We start from the raw sequence: 4,978 nt of genomic DNA, 5'->3' as shown, positions 1-4,978 counted from the left end.
CACACACACACACGTACACACACACACACACACACACTGACCTGGAATCAGCACACAAGCTAAAAGCAGCAGCAGAGCAGGACGTGGACTCAGTGCGTCTGGATTTAGAGTCGGTCTGCAGAGGAGACTCAGACTGGAGGGAGGGAGAAGGCGCGAGCTGTGGACTGGACGTCCGTAAATGGAGGCGCTGCCAACAGGCAACGAGTGTGTGATGTGAGGATCTGTGTGTGTGCGTGTGTGTCTTCACTGTACATGTGTGTGGCTGGATAAACAGGATGCTGCCAACAGGAGCTTAATGCCCAGAAATCATCTACAGCTACAGTAAAGTCTGCCAGGCGAAGGGAGAGAAGAAAAAGAAATGAAGAGAGAAAAAAATAAAAGGGGCGGGGAGGGTGCTGGCTCTCTATCTTCCCCCCTCTCTCTCTCCCCTCCTCACCCTCTCTCTCGCCCACCTCCCACTCTCTCAGGGTAATTGTGTTCTGTCCATCAGGCTCAGTTAGATTAGTGGCTGCACTCATTCAGCTCTCCTGCCATCTCAATAATGAATAATCACACACCTCCTCCTCTACATTACCTTTCTGAGTATCTGTGCTCTGTCCATCCCCCCCCCCCCCCCCACCTTTGTGTCCTGACCCTGTTTCAGAGTCTCCTTATCTGCGACACGCTTCTCCTGTGAGCAGTACTCGTTGATGAATAACCACGGCTGCGTGTGCGAAAGGTTATCCACTGTTACTTCCTGTCACGGTTCAGACGGTGAACGGTAAATGAACGATCTTTCTTTTAACTACATTAACAATCAAACACGATGTGGTGACGTCTCAGGGACCCGCTGGTTAAATGATCCTTGAAATGTCAGCTGACTGAGCGCACGAGCAAAACCAAGAGGAATAAAAGTCAATCAACAGCCAGTCAATCTATAAAAAAAGCAGAGATTTACCTCAACAGCAGGAACGAGGGATATGAAACACTCACACCCACCGGACTACGATGTGCAGCAGGTGAAACACAGCGTCAGCTCACGTCCGCCGGGCCGAGCGACTCAGGACGAGACAAAGAGCAGAGAGGAGAGAGACGGACTGAGGCGGAGAGAGAAGTGAGGAAAGGGAGAAAGATCAACTGATAGAGGTTAGAGAACAAGTGTGTGTGTGTGTGTGTATGTGTGTGTGTGTATGTGTGTGTGTATGTATGTGTGTGTGTGTGTGTGTGTGTGTGTGTGTGTGAGTGACAGAGAGACAGATAGAGATCTGGGAACATGAGCTGGGAGTTAAAGTTCAGTATCACACTCATATAACTGCCTCATATCGCTGCACTTTGTCCAGCAGTAAATGAAGCGCAGAGGGAGACGTCGGCATCAGACTGACTGACAGTCTTCTCCTCGTTCACGATCAATTACAGATTAATCATTAAAGGCTCTTTCACCTGAACCACCTGATAACATCGTTAAAACCACTGACATGAACTATTTTCACAAAACAAGCAAAGTAAATTAGGTGTGAAACATATTTAAAAAACTCATTAACCTTTGGACAACAACAAATAACTAATCAGATTCAATAAAATCATTTTGTTGCTCAAAACAAAACACCGCTCCAGCTCCTGCCCCAGCTCCTGCCCCTGCCCCAGCTCCTGCCCCTCTTCCTGCTCCTGCCCCTCTTCCTGCTCCTGCCCCAGCTCCTGCCCCAGCTCCTGCTCCTCTTCCTGCCCCAGCTCCTGCCCCTCTTCCTGCCCCAGCTTTAGTTGCAGCCCCAATCCAAAATAAGATGAACAGCATTAACACACACACACAGATATGGAAGTCACTGTGGCTGCTGTTTGATGATGAAACTATGAACAAGAACTAGAAAATGAATCAAACTCCAAACTCTTACTTCCCATGTTCAGAACTCTATTAGCATTTAGAGCTAACAGCGCTAAATGAAAAGAGCTGAACGTGGCAGGACTTTTGAAATCAGACGAGCGTACGACCACAGCGAGGCTGAGGGCGGATCTCAGACAATTCCTCTTGAGGTTGAATCATAAAAAAATAAAAGACCGGGACTTTAACAGTGGTTGGGTCTGTACCACACCCAGACAAACAGCAGCTCAGCAGGGTTTCTGTGCAGCTCTCACATGGAGAGAGCAGCAGCTCCTGCAGCCTGGAGGCCGCTGAGGACGACCAGGCCACCGGGGAAGGGGAACACTGGAGCTGCTCCACACCTGCCTCCATGACTACAAGCAACCTGCAGCAGAGGCCTCATCAGGAGAAGGTAAACACACACACGTATATATATATACATACGTGTGTGTATGTATATATATATATATATATATATATATATAATATATATACACACACACACTGTCCCACCCACAACCTCCTGCCAGAAATAGGATACCCCACAAGATGACAGACTCACATGCACATGCAGATCACAAACATCACACACACACACACACACACACACACACACACACACACACACACACACACACACACAGTGCCTTAACCTAACCTATTTACAGACACGGGGCTGCAGATATCAAAGCTCTGCTCTCTCTTTGGGGAATTCCTTCTTTCTCATGTTTTAAGGGGAAATAGATGAAAACGAATCCTGTTCTCCCTGTACCTCCCCAGTGTGTGTGTGTGTGTGTGTGTGTGTGTGTGAGTCTCCTCGGCCCTGTTAATGTGCAAAAATGTAAATGGGTCCTGCTCAACAATGTGTGTAAGTCTGTCTTCTTCATGCAGAAGGGAAGCTGTGCTGACAGGCTGCCTTTATTAACAAATTCACACTGTGATTCTGCTTGTGTGTGTCTGACGGTCTGATCTCCTTCAGCCCGACTGCAGCAGTCTGCATTAGTCTCATCTTCACCACCAACACATGTAAAACACATTCTTTCTTCTGCTGAGCTCCACCGTTGCGTTTGTGTTGTGACTGATAATTTAGCAATTCACGCGTTTTCCTCTCGGCAGACGTGCAGCTTCAGATCGGTCTGTGCACATCCAGACCCGCTGCACGTCGCCCTTCACTCCCAGCGCTCAGCAACACGTGGAGGCGGGACTTCAGCTCCGTCCTCTGCCGGAGTGATTTAGTGATTCACGGTTGCTCGTGGTGCACAGAAGCAGGCTGGTGTCAGCAGTATGGTAATGGATTTTCACGATCAGCCGAGTATGGCACAAACACACACCAGACCCCCCCCAAACACACACACACACACACACACTCACACACACTCACACACACACACCCCCCGACCCTCTGGATGCAAGTAAATACCATTTTCATTTATTTTCATGGCATCTTTACTTTAATTTTATGCATCAGCAAATGCTGAATGAATGAATAAACAGTGTAGAGGGAGTGACAGCAGACACAGTCACGCTCACACACCTCGGCCTGTTGCAGCCGTCATCACTGAGCTACAGTTCACTGTGCCGCCGGCCTGCTGAACATGTCCACTCATCATGATTTAAACCCCCCCCACAGCCCCTCTGGACCCCCATCAGCAGAGCCTGGAGTGAGTGATGGATCGGCCACATCTGTGGAGGGGAGCGGGACAGAGGAGGATTCTGGTGCATAAAAATAGAGCCAGAGCCTGTCGGAGCAGAAGACTGAGACTTAATGAGGGGTGCAATCATCAATTATTCAAAACACTTAATCATGGTGTCGCACGATGCTGTTGCACAAACACACACGTGCACACTCAGACGTAACACAGACTCCTCACACAGTGCTTCTTAAGGCAGACACACACACACACACACACACACACACACATTACTGTAAAAACACATGGACAGTGGCGTTTCTCTCCATGCATCCTGTACACCTGCTCACACTGAGGAGAAGGACAGAGTGACAGAACGGCAGTCTGTCACAGGGAAAACATCTGCAGACATCTGCACAAGTATCACACATACTGGCAGTTTAGAGCCCCCCTCCCCCCCCTGCATGAAAGTGGAGCAGCCAAGGGAATTTATATTCATCTATTGAACCTCACAGTGTTGTTGTGTGAGGTAACAGAGCTCTCAGTGGGGATCAGCCACGACGAGACACATCCTTATTAAATACAGTTTCTTTGTCAAAGTCATTTTAAAAAGTCTGTTTGCTCCGTCGTTTACACTCATGAAGTCGTGGTTCAGTTTTTGGTGCCACGTTACCTTAAAGAAAAATGAGAAACAAGAGATGGAGCAAATGCCCTGAGAGGAGGCATCAGAGCAGCTGACAGGTGTTTGATTGGTGCATCTGAACTCTCTCTAAAATCTGCTCAGTGATGAAAACGACACCACAAACAGATACTGATGCTCCTTTAAGCACAAACTGCTCGTTGGAATGTTTCAGTTCTTCTAAGAGTAAAACACCACAGTTCTGCTCCGTCTCTGCACTTCTCAACAAGGGAAGTATGACAGGGATCCGGGGGGGGGATGGGGGGGGGAAGATGCTTCAGGCGAAACCTTCAGCAACAACACCCCCAAACTTCTTCACTTGCACGCCGCTGGCGAACCTGAGCTGAGCTGAGGTTCAATCTCCCCCCTTCAACCTTTGGGAAAAAATCTCCAAGGGGGAACAAGTGCAGCTTCTCCCATGGCCCCTCCCCGTTCAGCCCCCTGCCACCAGCAGCCGTCAGTCTGTCACACTTCCTGCCTCCTGCCCGTGTCTCTAAACGCCCACGCACACCGTCACAGCCCCCCCCCGTGTCCGGGTTTAATAAGGGCCTGTTGTCTCTGATGGACTCTGACAACATGATCAGCTGCCACACACACACACACACACACACACACACACACACAGTGAATCACAGTGGGATTGTCAGACTCAGAAAATGATTTGCATAATTTCTATTTGTGAATTCCAAACTCTTTGAACTTTGCACAAACATTTCCAGCCAAATACACACACACACACACACACACACACACACACGCTGTATATTGAGTCTGTGAAAGTTCCTGGAGGTGAAACTTTGTGCCAGAGCTTGAAATAGACCCTTTTAGCACCCT

The 4,978-nt window shown here is 48.7% G+C and overlaps 1 protein-coding gene across 8 annotated transcripts in view; it reads right to left on the bottom strand.

Moving 5' to 3' along the window:
* Positions 1 to 1,216, bottom strand: part of dab1a (DAB adaptor protein 1a) — a 52,494-nt gene extending 51,278 nt beyond the window's left edge. For 4 of the 8 annotated variants that reach the window (XM_023415774.2, XM_023415777.2, XM_023415779.2 and 1 more), the window contains exon 1: positions 938 to 1,216. The gene's annotated coding sequence lies outside the window, so the exon portion shown is untranslated. The remainder of the gene's footprint in view (positions 1 to 937) is intronic. The other 4 variants (XM_023415781.2, XM_023415780.2, XM_023415782.2 and 1 more) reach the window with 2 other exon arrangements.
* Positions 1,217 to 4,978: the final 3,762 nt, after the last annotated feature.

The sequence above is a fragment of the Seriola lalandi genome, unplaced genomic scaffold (genome assembly GCF_002814215.2).
Source record: "Seriola lalandi dorsalis isolate HSWRI2012SDOR001 ecotype SW California unplaced genomic scaffold, Sedor1 jcf7180002054558, whole genome shotgun sequence".
NCBI lineage: Eukaryota > Metazoa > Chordata > Actinopteri > Carangiformes > Carangidae > Seriola > Seriola lalandi.
Note: the sequence above shows the minus strand (reverse complement) of the source record. Positions and strands in the feature narration are given on the sequence as shown.